The sequence below is a fragment of the Maniola hyperantus genome, chromosome 16, assembly GCF_902806685.2.
Source record: "Maniola hyperantus chromosome 16, iAphHyp1.2, whole genome shotgun sequence".
Taxonomy (NCBI): Eukaryota; Metazoa; Arthropoda; class Insecta; order Lepidoptera; family Nymphalidae; genus Maniola; species Maniola hyperantus.
In genome coordinates, this window is record NC_048551.1 from 3,450,883 (window position 1) to 3,462,998 (window position 12,116).

The 12,116-nt window shown below is 38.6% G+C and overlaps 1 protein-coding gene across 1 annotated transcript in view; it reads right to left on the reverse strand.

Moving 5' to 3' along the window:
• The window catches only part of LOC117989332 (uncharacterized protein CG43867), a 352,469-nt gene that overhangs the window by 264,147 nt on the left and 76,206 nt on the right, over nucleotides 1–12,116 (reverse strand). The window lies entirely within an intron of this gene.

The window sequence follows — 12,116 nt, forward strand, 5'->3', positions numbered from 1 at the left end:
CGAAAAATCAATGCTAAGTAAGAGAAATCTAAGTCGCTAGCAACTTCAATAAAAATCCGGTACGAATCAGTATTGAATAACCATGAATACCAGATTTCAAACGTGTTTTAACAAATAAAAGAAAAATCCAGGCCGTGATCAATAACGGATGCTGCAAACAAGCTCGTCTTTTAAAAGCTATTCAACAACCGAGGACGCCACCTAATGACTTGGGGTAGCGCACTGTCTCATTAGGCTTCAACTACAGTCACCACACTAACGGAAAATTAAAGGATGTCCTATATTTTATACTAACAGTTGCCCGCAACTACGTGCGCGAGCGTTCAATTCATTTCCCATGAGATTATTGAAAAAAAATCCGCTCTAAAAGGCCTCACTTACTCCCTTAGTCTTACCATAAGAATTAAATATTACCTAGTGTTACGGAACCCTAAGAAACTTATGCTTGTCACAATATAGGAAGAGAGCCAGCGCATGCCAGACCTTTTAAAAATCTGAAAGTTTATCTGCGTAATTTCCCCAACACAGGGAGGAACGATCAGTGACTATGAAGTTTGGATCATGGTGGCTTTAGGAGATAACAGGTATTAAAGGTGTACAAAATCTTAAGCCAAATATAAAGTCTGTTTGTAATTTTTTTTATATTTTCTTCGAAATAGTATTAAAACACACGTCATACATTGCCAGACACTTAGTGTCGTGGCAATCCCCTGCCAAACGCAGTTTAAAAGTTTAAGGGTGTATGGCAGGGATTTACCACAGTATGAGAAATAATATGAGATAATAATATGATGAGAAATCAAAAGAAAAAAATATCCTGAAAATCAAAAAATAGGCATGCTTACCCTACAATGAACTATGCCACCTGATGAGTTACGAGTATGTAACACAACTGTTGAAGTACGTACGTAGTACGTACCGGTCACTGACTTGCGCGTGTACAGTTACTAAAATATACCTATAGCACGCGACAGGTCGAGATAGCAATTGGGGAGCAAACCTGCACCCGCACAGTTCCCTCGCTAACCCAGTGCGAACGAGTGCGGGTGACGTGCGGGTGTGCGGGGCGTCCCTCCTGGATTTTTGAAAACTCAACCCCTAAAGGGTTGAAATAGGGGTTTGAAATTTGTATAAGTCGCGAGCATAAGCCAGTATATGATCCATTGATTGGTTTTCTGACATGACGAAATCTCTTTTATAAAAACAGATTTATAGATAAAATTCACCAATTTTCCTAATGGCTGCCGCTTGTATGAAAAAGTGTAGAGCTCCAAAAAGAAGGAAATGATGTAACAGCGGGGAAAGAGACATTAGTAAATTAAAAGTGTAACAAAGCTTTGTGTACTTTCATTGGAAACGTGCTGGTCTTTTTAAAGTTTTTCTGTAAAACTAGCTTTTTGGTAAGTTATTTTACTTATAAAACTTTTTTTTACTTTGCAAGTTAGAGTAAAATAAAGAATCAACGCATATGACTTTTTAATAAATTAATTAAAGTCAGTCAAAATTATTTATTCTAAGTACACTTACTTAGCCTAGTGATAGCCTAGTGGTTAGGACGTCCGCCTTCTTAATCACAATACAAAATCGTAAAATGTTGGCGGGTGACAGGGGAGAATGCTTTGTTGTGATTGGTGGACTCAAAAGTCACGTAATCAAGACAATGTGCGGAATGAGGGTAGCGAACGGCCGTGGGCCGACTTTTATGCTAAGCAACTGCCTATGCTTGGGGTGTCAGGCTATTAGGCGTCTATAGGTGGTGGTCTGTGAGCATAAACATAACATAACGTGTCCAAAGTACCTTTCCGATCTAGAAAAAGTCTGTTCGAACCATTCCATGGAAACAAAGACGGTGCTAACATCTAGACAGACACTAATGAGGGTTTGCCACAAACATCACTATATAAACGATAGACGGCCATCTAACATGTCTGGCTCAGTCTGGTTCAATAGCGCAACGGTTAATGGAGCGGACTGAAATCCGAAAGGTCGGCGGTTCAAACCCCAACCGTTGCTTTACTGTCGTATTTATTCCTAGCATAAGCTTTAGTTTGAGGGAAAAGGGGAACATAAGTCAGATAAACATAGTTACTTGAAATGTATGTACAAAGATAACTTGAGGCCTCAACATAAAATAACATGTCCAAAGTACCTATCCGATCTAGAAAAAGTCTGTTCGAACCATTCCATGGAAACAAAGACCGTGCTAGCAACCAGACAGACACTAATGAGGGTTCGCTACAAAAACCACTACATGAACAATGAACGACCATTACGTCTCATCTAACATGTCTGGTATATTTCTCAATTCCAAAAACATTTTAAACCAGTTCATTGTGAAAAAAACCGGCTAAGTGCGAGTCAGGCTCGCGCACCGAGGGTTCCGTACTACAGTCGTATTTTTTGATATTTTGCACGATAAATCAAAAACTATTATGCATAAAAATAAATAAATGAAATTCTGTTTTAGTATGTACAGGCAAAGCCCTTTCATATGATATAGTACTTGGTATAGTTATCACTTGGACGTAGATCGTCCAAGAGTTATCACTTATCTTACTTTGAAAATTGAAAAAACTAATTATTTGTTCAAGAACATATTTTAACTTTTTTACTTACCTATGAAAATTTGTTTTCCAAAGTATTTTCCGATACGGTACAGTTACAGTTTATAAAACTCCCAAGCTTTACTTTACAATTAACAAACCCAAAGCGCTGGAGAAAGTAGGAAAAAACAGCAGGCGCGCTGTGATAAGAACATCAACCCAAAATTGGGTGCTCATTTTGTAACTCCGCTGTAAAGATCGATTACCCTAATTTCGTGGTACGAAGTATCGTAAAGCCTATTTATTCGCCGTATCTTGGAAAGCGCCCCCGTGCCTCGTTTACCTTCCTGCACTTTGACGATAACGTGATTGACCTTATAAATAAATGGACGAAAGGCGAAGCTCTTTTTATCAGATGGGCACGTATTAGCAGCGTTCGTTACAAGTTATCAGAAAGAAGATTTTATGAGTTCGTGAGGTTATAAGGACTAAAGTTTGTTTAGGTGGAAAAATTAAGACCGCTCTGAGTCAACTACCAAGAAAACTCTAGATCGTGTTTTTATAGATATAAGTATAGGTGCAGATATAAATAGGTTTTTAAACCTCAAAGTCAAATTCAAATTTGGTGTAACACGGCTGTAAAACTTATCTTACATCCGTACTCAGAGTCGCTTAATCGTTACTTAAGTTTAGTTAAAACGAGACAGAGCTATATCTCTCACATAAATCTGTCTCGTTTTAACTCAGTCTTAAGTAACGATTAGCGACTCTGAGTACGGCTGTTAGATATCAGAGGCTCAATCTAATTTTGGCTGTAACCGTATTGAAAAATTGAATGATTTATTTATGTATCTAACGTATTTTATGATAATGACTCTTCCATCGGTTCGGCAAGCACGTTCTACTGACAAAAGCCGGCAAGAAAGAAGCCATGAAAACGTAACAAACATAGAGACAGACAACAATTCACTCTCGCATTTGAATATTATTAGTTTGGATGAGAATAGGCTATTTGCTATTTTTATATTTAGTTTTTCTACGAGAGATTTTGCCAGCTGTCGTATTGTGTCAACGAGACACAGGAGGGACAGGAGGGAACGTATGAACAAGATTGATGACTGGTCCCCAGGGAAGTCGAAAGCGACGAACGTATGGTTCCAGTAACAACAAGTAGAAACTAGAGATCTTAGGCATTATTCATAAAATAACTAGCTTTTGCCCGCGATGTCGTCCACGTGGATTTAGGTTTTTTTGACAATCCGCACTGGGCCAGTGCAGTAAACTATGGTCAAAACCATCTCATTCTGAGAGTAAACAAACCCTCATTAGTGAGTCGGCAATGGGATTTTCGATCGATTTTCCGCGACAAAAAGTGGTCTATTGTGGGATATTGTGAAATTTGGTGCTGAGATAGCTTGCAACCCGGGGACGGACACAATGCTACTTTTTGTCCCGGAAATGATTTAGGTATCTAAATCAACGCGGGTGAATTTACGGGCATCATCTAGTTATTAAATGTTTTTTTCTAATTTATTATCATCATAATCATAATATCACAAGAAAAGACTAAAGATACTAAAAAAATCAACAAAAACAACCAACGAGTTTTGTAATAACAGATTTTATCTAGCATGTAGCACGATTTTGGGCACAATTTAACTCAGCAAGAAAAATTTCATACACTTCATCTATTTGTAGGCACAGGCACGAGAGATGAGACTGGAAATAGGCATAGGCAACAAAGGCGTAGCACATTGGCCCGCGGCGGCTTTCGTAATTAAAATCTGCCTTTTGGTTCGCTTTAGTCTGGCTGACGAAAACGGGCGGTGAAAAGAAAAGTATCGATATGTATTAAAGTACTTTTATCGATTTTTTATTGCATGTATACTTCTACTACTACTAGTAAGTACAATTTTACACATTTCGAAAACTTTGATGGTTCGCGTTTCGATGAAAAATTCCACAAAATTGAAACTTCCGGTTTTTCATTATCAATCATCATCATGATTAGTTTAGCTAAGACTGAAGCCACACGATGTGTTTCCGGTGCGTTGCGGTGTCGCACCGCGATTTCAGTATTGGAAGTCACACGGGCACTGCGTTGCCGCTCCAGCAAAAAGTATAGCGTTGCACCGCACCAGCTATCCCTGCCTCGTCTCTCTGGCCCCAAGTCCGTTGCGTGTGCGGTGCGCACGAGCGACGTCGTAACGCATCGTGTGATAGGATACAGCGATTTCTATGTAGGATGACGCAGCGGCACCCCTCAGGCGCCGCACCGCCAACGCAACGCATCGTTTGGCTTCACTCTTATGATCATGCGATCATAAGAGTGAAGCCAAACGATGCGTTGCGAAATGATGGGTTGAGAATGCTCTCAACCCATCCACTCCAGTCGCAACGTTCAAATCTATTTTCGTAAGCTTGATTCCGCATCCGAACGCTAAAACGCGCGATTTCAATACAACGATCGAACGCAGAAAGTCGTCAAAACGCGATGCAGCATCGATGCAGTCGCAAAATTCGCAGATCGCTGATGCTAAAAACGTCGTGGCCGCTAACAATATGACCGTCTACAAAAACAATTCAGTAAAGTTAACTAGGAAAGTATCTAGTTTAATTGAGTGTAAACAAATATTCCCGTAAAGGCTCTTCTAAATAAGATCGGGCGGAAGTAGGTCGCAGGTATCGAGTCGGGCAACTTGCCAAATCGATTGCTCAGCGCTTCCCTCTGAAGCCTAGTGTTCTAGGATTATCACGCTCTCTATTGCAATGGTGTCGTTTAGAAGTGTGCTAGTAGATACGCTAAGACCGTTTCTATTAAAGAGATCGCACACGGCCCCAACGGCGATGGAGAGCTATGCTTGGAGTTTCTATACGGGATAAAATCAGAAATGAGGAGATTCGTAGGAGAACCAGAGTAACACAAAGCTCAACGGGTTGTGAAGCTGAATTGGAACAGGGCACAATATATTTCGAAAAACCGTTAGAAGTTAGAATCCCAAAGTGCTGGAAAGGCAACACCAACTTTCTTGTGGCGGATAGACGATATCAAACGAGTAGCAGAGAGCTGCTAGTTATACAAGTCGCGATTAGGAGCCCTTGCGAAAGTGTGTCTGCCTGTCTGTCTGCTAGCCTTTGACAGCCTATCCGTTCAACCGATTTTGACGAAATTTGGTACAGAGATAGCTTGCATCCTGGGGAAGGACATAGGCTACCTACTTTTTATCCCGGAAAATCAAAGAGTTCCCACGGGATATTTAAAAACCTAAATCAACGCGGGTGCAATCGCGGTCATCCATTGCCTGCTTGATATCTTACAAACACACCCTCCACCGCGTAGGCGATTTGACTGAAATACAAGCCCTTAGGCTCTTGCGGCAGGTCTCGTCGTGTGCGATCACCGTTATAAGTGTGCTAGCAGATACGCTAAGACCGTGTCTATTAAGATACGAGGTAGTGCTTAAACGCTCAGTCCGCTAGCCAGTAACAAATGTACCTGACCGCGCCAAAACGATGGGAAATTCTTTACTACCAATCGTTAATACTGAGCTTTGTCTTTTGGATAATCACACTAAAGTAGGGGACTTTTCTAGTACTACTTAAGGATTTTTCTAGTAAGTAGATATTATGTAGTTTTTTTAGCATTTAGGAACACGTGTACCAATTACTGCAAGTAACATTAAAGTTTTACTCTCTTTTAAATTTTAGTTTTACTATTTCCTAAGTAATTACTTATAATAAATCCCTTTTATCCCTAAAAACCAAAGAGTTCCTACGGGATTTTCAAAAACTCAAATCCACGCGGACGAAGTCACGGGCATCATCTAGTTTAAAATATAAATGAACTAAATCCAAACTATCGATATATTGTAATAGAGCATCACTGAACTAACGAAATGCTGATACGCAGTAGCAGTACTTACTAATAATCATAACATTTTGAAATTGTAGGGTAGGTACTATTGTTAGTCTTAATTGTAGTTTTTATTGTTAGTTGTAAGCATCATCGTAGTTTTAACTTATTTAGTAATTAATTTAATTGTTATAGATTTTAGGTACGCAAAGAATGTCTTAGTTTAAGTTTTACTATTTAGAAGTTCTAGTTAAGCATGTTGAGTTAGCCTGTAAGTGAGTATACATTGATAGTCCTAAGTTTATATAAGTCGTCATAATTAGTTTTCTTTGTATACCGTTGGCTTCCTATTAAATAAAATAAATAAAAATAAAACATGTGTAAGAAAATTCGATTCGTTCTAGCGACCCCAAACCTTTTAGCAAAGTTATACATTCTACCCTTGCTAACCTTTACACACAATATTTCATTAAGGAGCTTGATAAAATTAGAATCTAACTTTATTTGGAACCTATAACTGAATTTGTCTAACCAAGTTAGGTCTCGTGAGTTCATACAAGTTTGTATAAAACTAATCTCTCTATATCCATATTCCATATTATTATAATAAGTGCCACTTTCTACCCATCTGTATGTCTGTTACCAACCAGTTTTGACAAAATTTGGTACACTTAGATAGCTTGCATTTCGGAGACGGATATAGGCTACATGTAGCCCGGAATATTAAAGAGATCTCTACCATATACCAGAAACCCATATTAAGTGTATTATATTTTTTAAATCCTATAGATAGTAATTTGCTCTGCAATGAGAAACATAGGTTGAAGCGCACTAGCTTTGAAAGTGCTGTTTCCGTTGGCTTATATATTACTTCGTGAGGACAGGGCCATTGTACAAGCAAAATAGCACCGAATGTTTATTTAGCACCAATGCAACCTCAGTGACGTCTGGATTTCAAACGAGTCGTTCATTAGTATCTAAGAGGTGGCGCTGATTTATTTGGTTTCAAAACCGTGAAAAAATTTGTTCGCGTGGGCTTCTTCTTGTCATTTATATCGATGGCTGTTTCACTTGTCATTCCTCTCGTTTGAATATTTTTTTAGATAGGATTTTATTAATTTTATTATTTTAACTTGACCTACTAAACCCAATAATCCTCTTCCGAAGACAGTATAGGAAAGGATGCGGTAAACGAACCCATATGAATACACTTTCAGAAATATAATCCAATGAAGACATACAAGTGCTCGAATTGAAGATGAATATCTATTTTATATGTATGGAGTTGATTAAGTAACTTTCTAATATATATGTATATTATTACATGCCTAAAATACCTACCTATTTTTACCTACTTGCCAAGTTACATAATATTATTAAACTTAGGTTAAAACTACCAAAATTATTTTCTGTTTTACACTGGAATGTACAATTTTAAATTAGAATATCCCACCTATTTCATTCTACAACAAAGCTACTCTTACAACTTATTTAAAAAGTCAATCAAGTCTCATTATAAAATCCTTTGATAACAACAAAAACAACGTTATCTTTTACCTGTACATTCTAAGATAGATTTTTATTTATTTTTATGCATAAATTGTTGATTTATCGTGCAAAATGTCGAAAAAATACTACTGTAGTACGGAACCCTCGGTGAGCGAGTCTGACTCGCATTTGGCCGGTTTTTTGAATAAATCATAAGAAAAAGGCAATTTCCTTTTATTTTCTTGCATGAATTCGCACACATCGTAAAGTTAATTCAGCGGAATGAAATTAAGCACGGTTTACAATGTCCGCCCGAAGCGCCAATGATTGATGAAGGTGCGAAGGATTGAGCCACTAAACAAGCGAAAACCACGAGCTGTTATTTTTTTTGTTTTTTATAAAAATATTCACAGCTAATATTCCCCTTCCCCTCCAACTAAGCGTCAAGCTAGTGCTAGGAGTAGGTACGACAATAGTGCAGCGGGCGGGGTTTGAACCGACGCGACGGTTTCGTCCGCGTGGAATTAGGTTTTTTAAAAATCCTGTGGGAACTTTTTGATTTTCCGGTACAAAAAGTAGCCTATGTCACTCTCCAGGTCTTTATCTATACACATGCAAAAATCACGTCAATCCGTTACACCGTTGCGACGTAATTGAAGGATTGAAACACACTCGCATTTATAATTAGGGTACTGAATAGTTGTTAACAAATCGTGAATCGAATCATATGTCCAGAAAGATGATACCTATAATATTATCTAATGTAGTGAACAGATAATATCTGTTCGCTATCTAAAAAATCCTTCTCAAGATTCTGACCATATTGAGATGGATTTTCTCCGAGCCATCTACTCACATTTTAAGAGTCACTCGGAGCAGCCTAGTTTATGGCTGAACTGGAAATGGGCGATAAACGCTTACGTTAAAGTTTACGACGTCAGCATTTGACAGGTCGCCTGGCAGATGATGCGATTAGTAGCAGCGGCTCAGCCTGAAGTAATTTATAAAATTTACCCTCAGTTACGGCAGAACTTCTAGTAAATTAACTAATTATTTAGAGACCTTGCCTTCTTCCTCTGACAATAAGTCATGTCAGAGTCAGATGTTAATTAATCAAAGTTAGGTAAGGGATGACCCTGTGATGACGTATGGAGCATGTATGGAGCGGAAACGTGGACACTGACAGTGGGTCTCGTCCACAAACGAAAAGTCGATTGTCCTTCAATCACGTCGCAACGGTGCAACAGATTGACGTAATTTATTACATGGGTGTATAGATAGAGAACAGCAAAGTGATATAGGATACTTTTTATCCCGGAAAATGAAAGATTTTTGAGTTTCAGTTCTAAGTATGGGGAACCCCAAAATTTATTGTTGTTTTTCTATTTTTGTGTAAAAATCTTAATGCGGTTCACAGAATACGTCTACTTACCAAGTTTCGACAATATAGCTCTTATGGTTTCGAAGAAATGTGGCTGTGATATACGGACAGACAGACAGACAGACATGACGAATCTATAAGGGTTCCGTTTTTGCCATTCGGCTACGGAACCCTAAAAAGCTGGTTCAGGCGAAGAACTAGTTTGAATATGGAACCCTAAAAAGAATTGCAGCTATATTTGACTGCTCGGCTGAACTCACTTCCGAGACTATTCGCGTTAAAATTAGCGGCGTTGAATAATAGGCAGGAAACGGATCTAGGTCGAGACGGAGAGCTTTTGATGGCGGTCGGTTGCGAAGCCGTATGATTTGTGTCAATTGAGCATTAGCTCCGTATGCGGACTCGAGACGTATTGATTTCTTCTGAAAAAGAAACGAGCGGAAGTTGCACTAAATCTGGAACGTCGGCTGTGATATATGTGCCACCTATGTAATCATGAGACTTCATTTTATTATGTTTATATCTGTGCCTATGTAGGACAGATTTCCGATCATTGACATGTATATACTTATGATTGGTTTACGGTACTATAAATATCATTGATGTCGAAACTACCAGTATTGAATTAAATACCTTAAGAAGGTAGCGGGAAGTGGGTGGATGAAGAAGGCAGAGGATCGTGTGTGGTGGCGCGCTCTTGGGAAGGCCTATGTCCAGCAGTGGACGCAAACAGGCTGATTGATTGATTGATACAAATGTCATCCTGATTTTTTCAACTACAAGTGGATCCGAAGATCGTAATTTCAAAAAAGCTTAATCCAGCACAAGTTAGATACAAGTAGCTTTCGTGTCATGATTGATTGGGCTCAACTGGCTCCTAATTACTACATTAGGGAGCTGCAACCTAATTATGTCATCCTGTATTGTGGTCGTCGTCAACCGATATACGTCCTCAGCTGGACATAGTTTTTTTTTGTTACTTTTTTTCTGTTTATCCTTTTGTATGCAAAAAAAGTTTTAAAATAAAATAAAATAAATAGGTTTCTGATAATGACATGATTTACCGCCGCCTGTATCAAGCGGCTCTCTGTGACTCGTTTGATTTCATCTATCTTCGTGATAGGGGGTCGGCAACGCTAAGCTTTTCGGTGCAAGGTCGCCATTTCAGCACTTTGGGACCCAACTTCTATGGTTCTTCGAACTATGAGCCCCGGCCCCCGCTCATTGCCGCTTCAGCTTGGGGCATGTTGCTAATTTTAATTCTTCTACGAATCTCCTCATTTCTGATTGAACCACATAAAGGAACCCCGATCACGCTATGTATTATGCTAAGAGTGCTAAACATATAAACTTTGTATGAGATATAGCTATTGAACACATAAATAAAATGAGCACAAACGTTTATGCAAAACCTTTTAATATATTGGGTAGTTAAAAACCACTCACAACATTTCCAAATCTCTAAGGCACTATAAAGGAAGCTAAGACGGTCAGTTCGCGCCAGGGGAGGCATCGTGAGCAGTTCTTAAGTCATAAACTTTGAATTTTATTTCAATAATAAATTAGAATGGGCACTTTAGAAGCATTAGATATTCACAAAGACATGCGAAGTCGATTTACAGATTCTTTTCCGAGTATTGTTTTAGATATTATGTATATTTTTATTTACATATTTAGAACATATTATTTAGTATAGGTACAATAGGCATGCTCTCAGGCTCTGAGCTAACCCCTCAATACTGAAATACATCTTAGAAGATAACTGTGCAAAACGTACCTATTGACAAAAACCTAAAACAGACATAAGTTTAAGATGCTCCTAACAATCAGAGTAGTGACAGGAAACGAAATATTCTTGTAAACTATCCGAAATAGGTGTCTAAATATATTAAACGCAAAAATGACTGACTGACTGTCTGACTGATTGAATATGATATCCATTGATTTAACAACCTGATATCCGCTAAGAAAGGATTTTTGAAAATTCAACCCCTAAGGGGGTAAAATGGGGGTTTGAAGTTTGTGTAATCCACGTGAATGAAGTCGCGGGCATAAGTTAGTTTTTCTATAAAAATAGAGTCTTGCACCTATTTTAACTGTAAAAATTAACATAGCCAATTCGCCAGCTGGTGCCTACGCCAGCCACTTTTATTGTGTTTCGTACAGTAGCAGTTTTCTATTTAAGCATTGCAGTTTTCATGCTATATTCGCTGTCTCATTTGTCAACATTTTGTGGTAGAAAAAAATCTTTCCCTAGCTGAAAACGTGACTAAATAGAAAGTAACCAAAACGCTCGCTACAATACATAACACGAAAGCTCTAAATAATATTTCAAAAGGACTGAAAGCAAATGAAATATGCCGCCATTAAAATAGCAAACTAGCATATAAAATGGTTACGGATAATGCATTCAATCAGAGAGTTGTCATGGTACCTAGAGCAGCAATGTCACGATAAATGCACTGCAAACTTGACGCGTAAAAGTTTTCCAGTCATGCTTTGACCCGCGCGTTAGCGGTTGTGTCTATGTTTGTGCATTTTTTTAAGCCATCCTGAAGAAAATGAAAAAGTAGAAATACAATAAACTTACATAGCGGCCATTTTTATGTTTTTATTTGTTGTTAGATAGCGGCAGTAGAACATACACACTTAAAATTTCAACTCTCTACCTATTACGGTTCATGAGATGCAGCCCGCTGACAGACGGATGATCAGCAAAGGCTCCCGTAACAGAGTCCCGTTCGCACCCTTCGAGTCTTCTTCTTCTTCTTGTGCCTCTCCACTAATGGAGGTTGGCCGTCAGCTCAGTGAATTTTCCGCGGTTGCGCAAAGCAAAATAGTTCTTCTACGC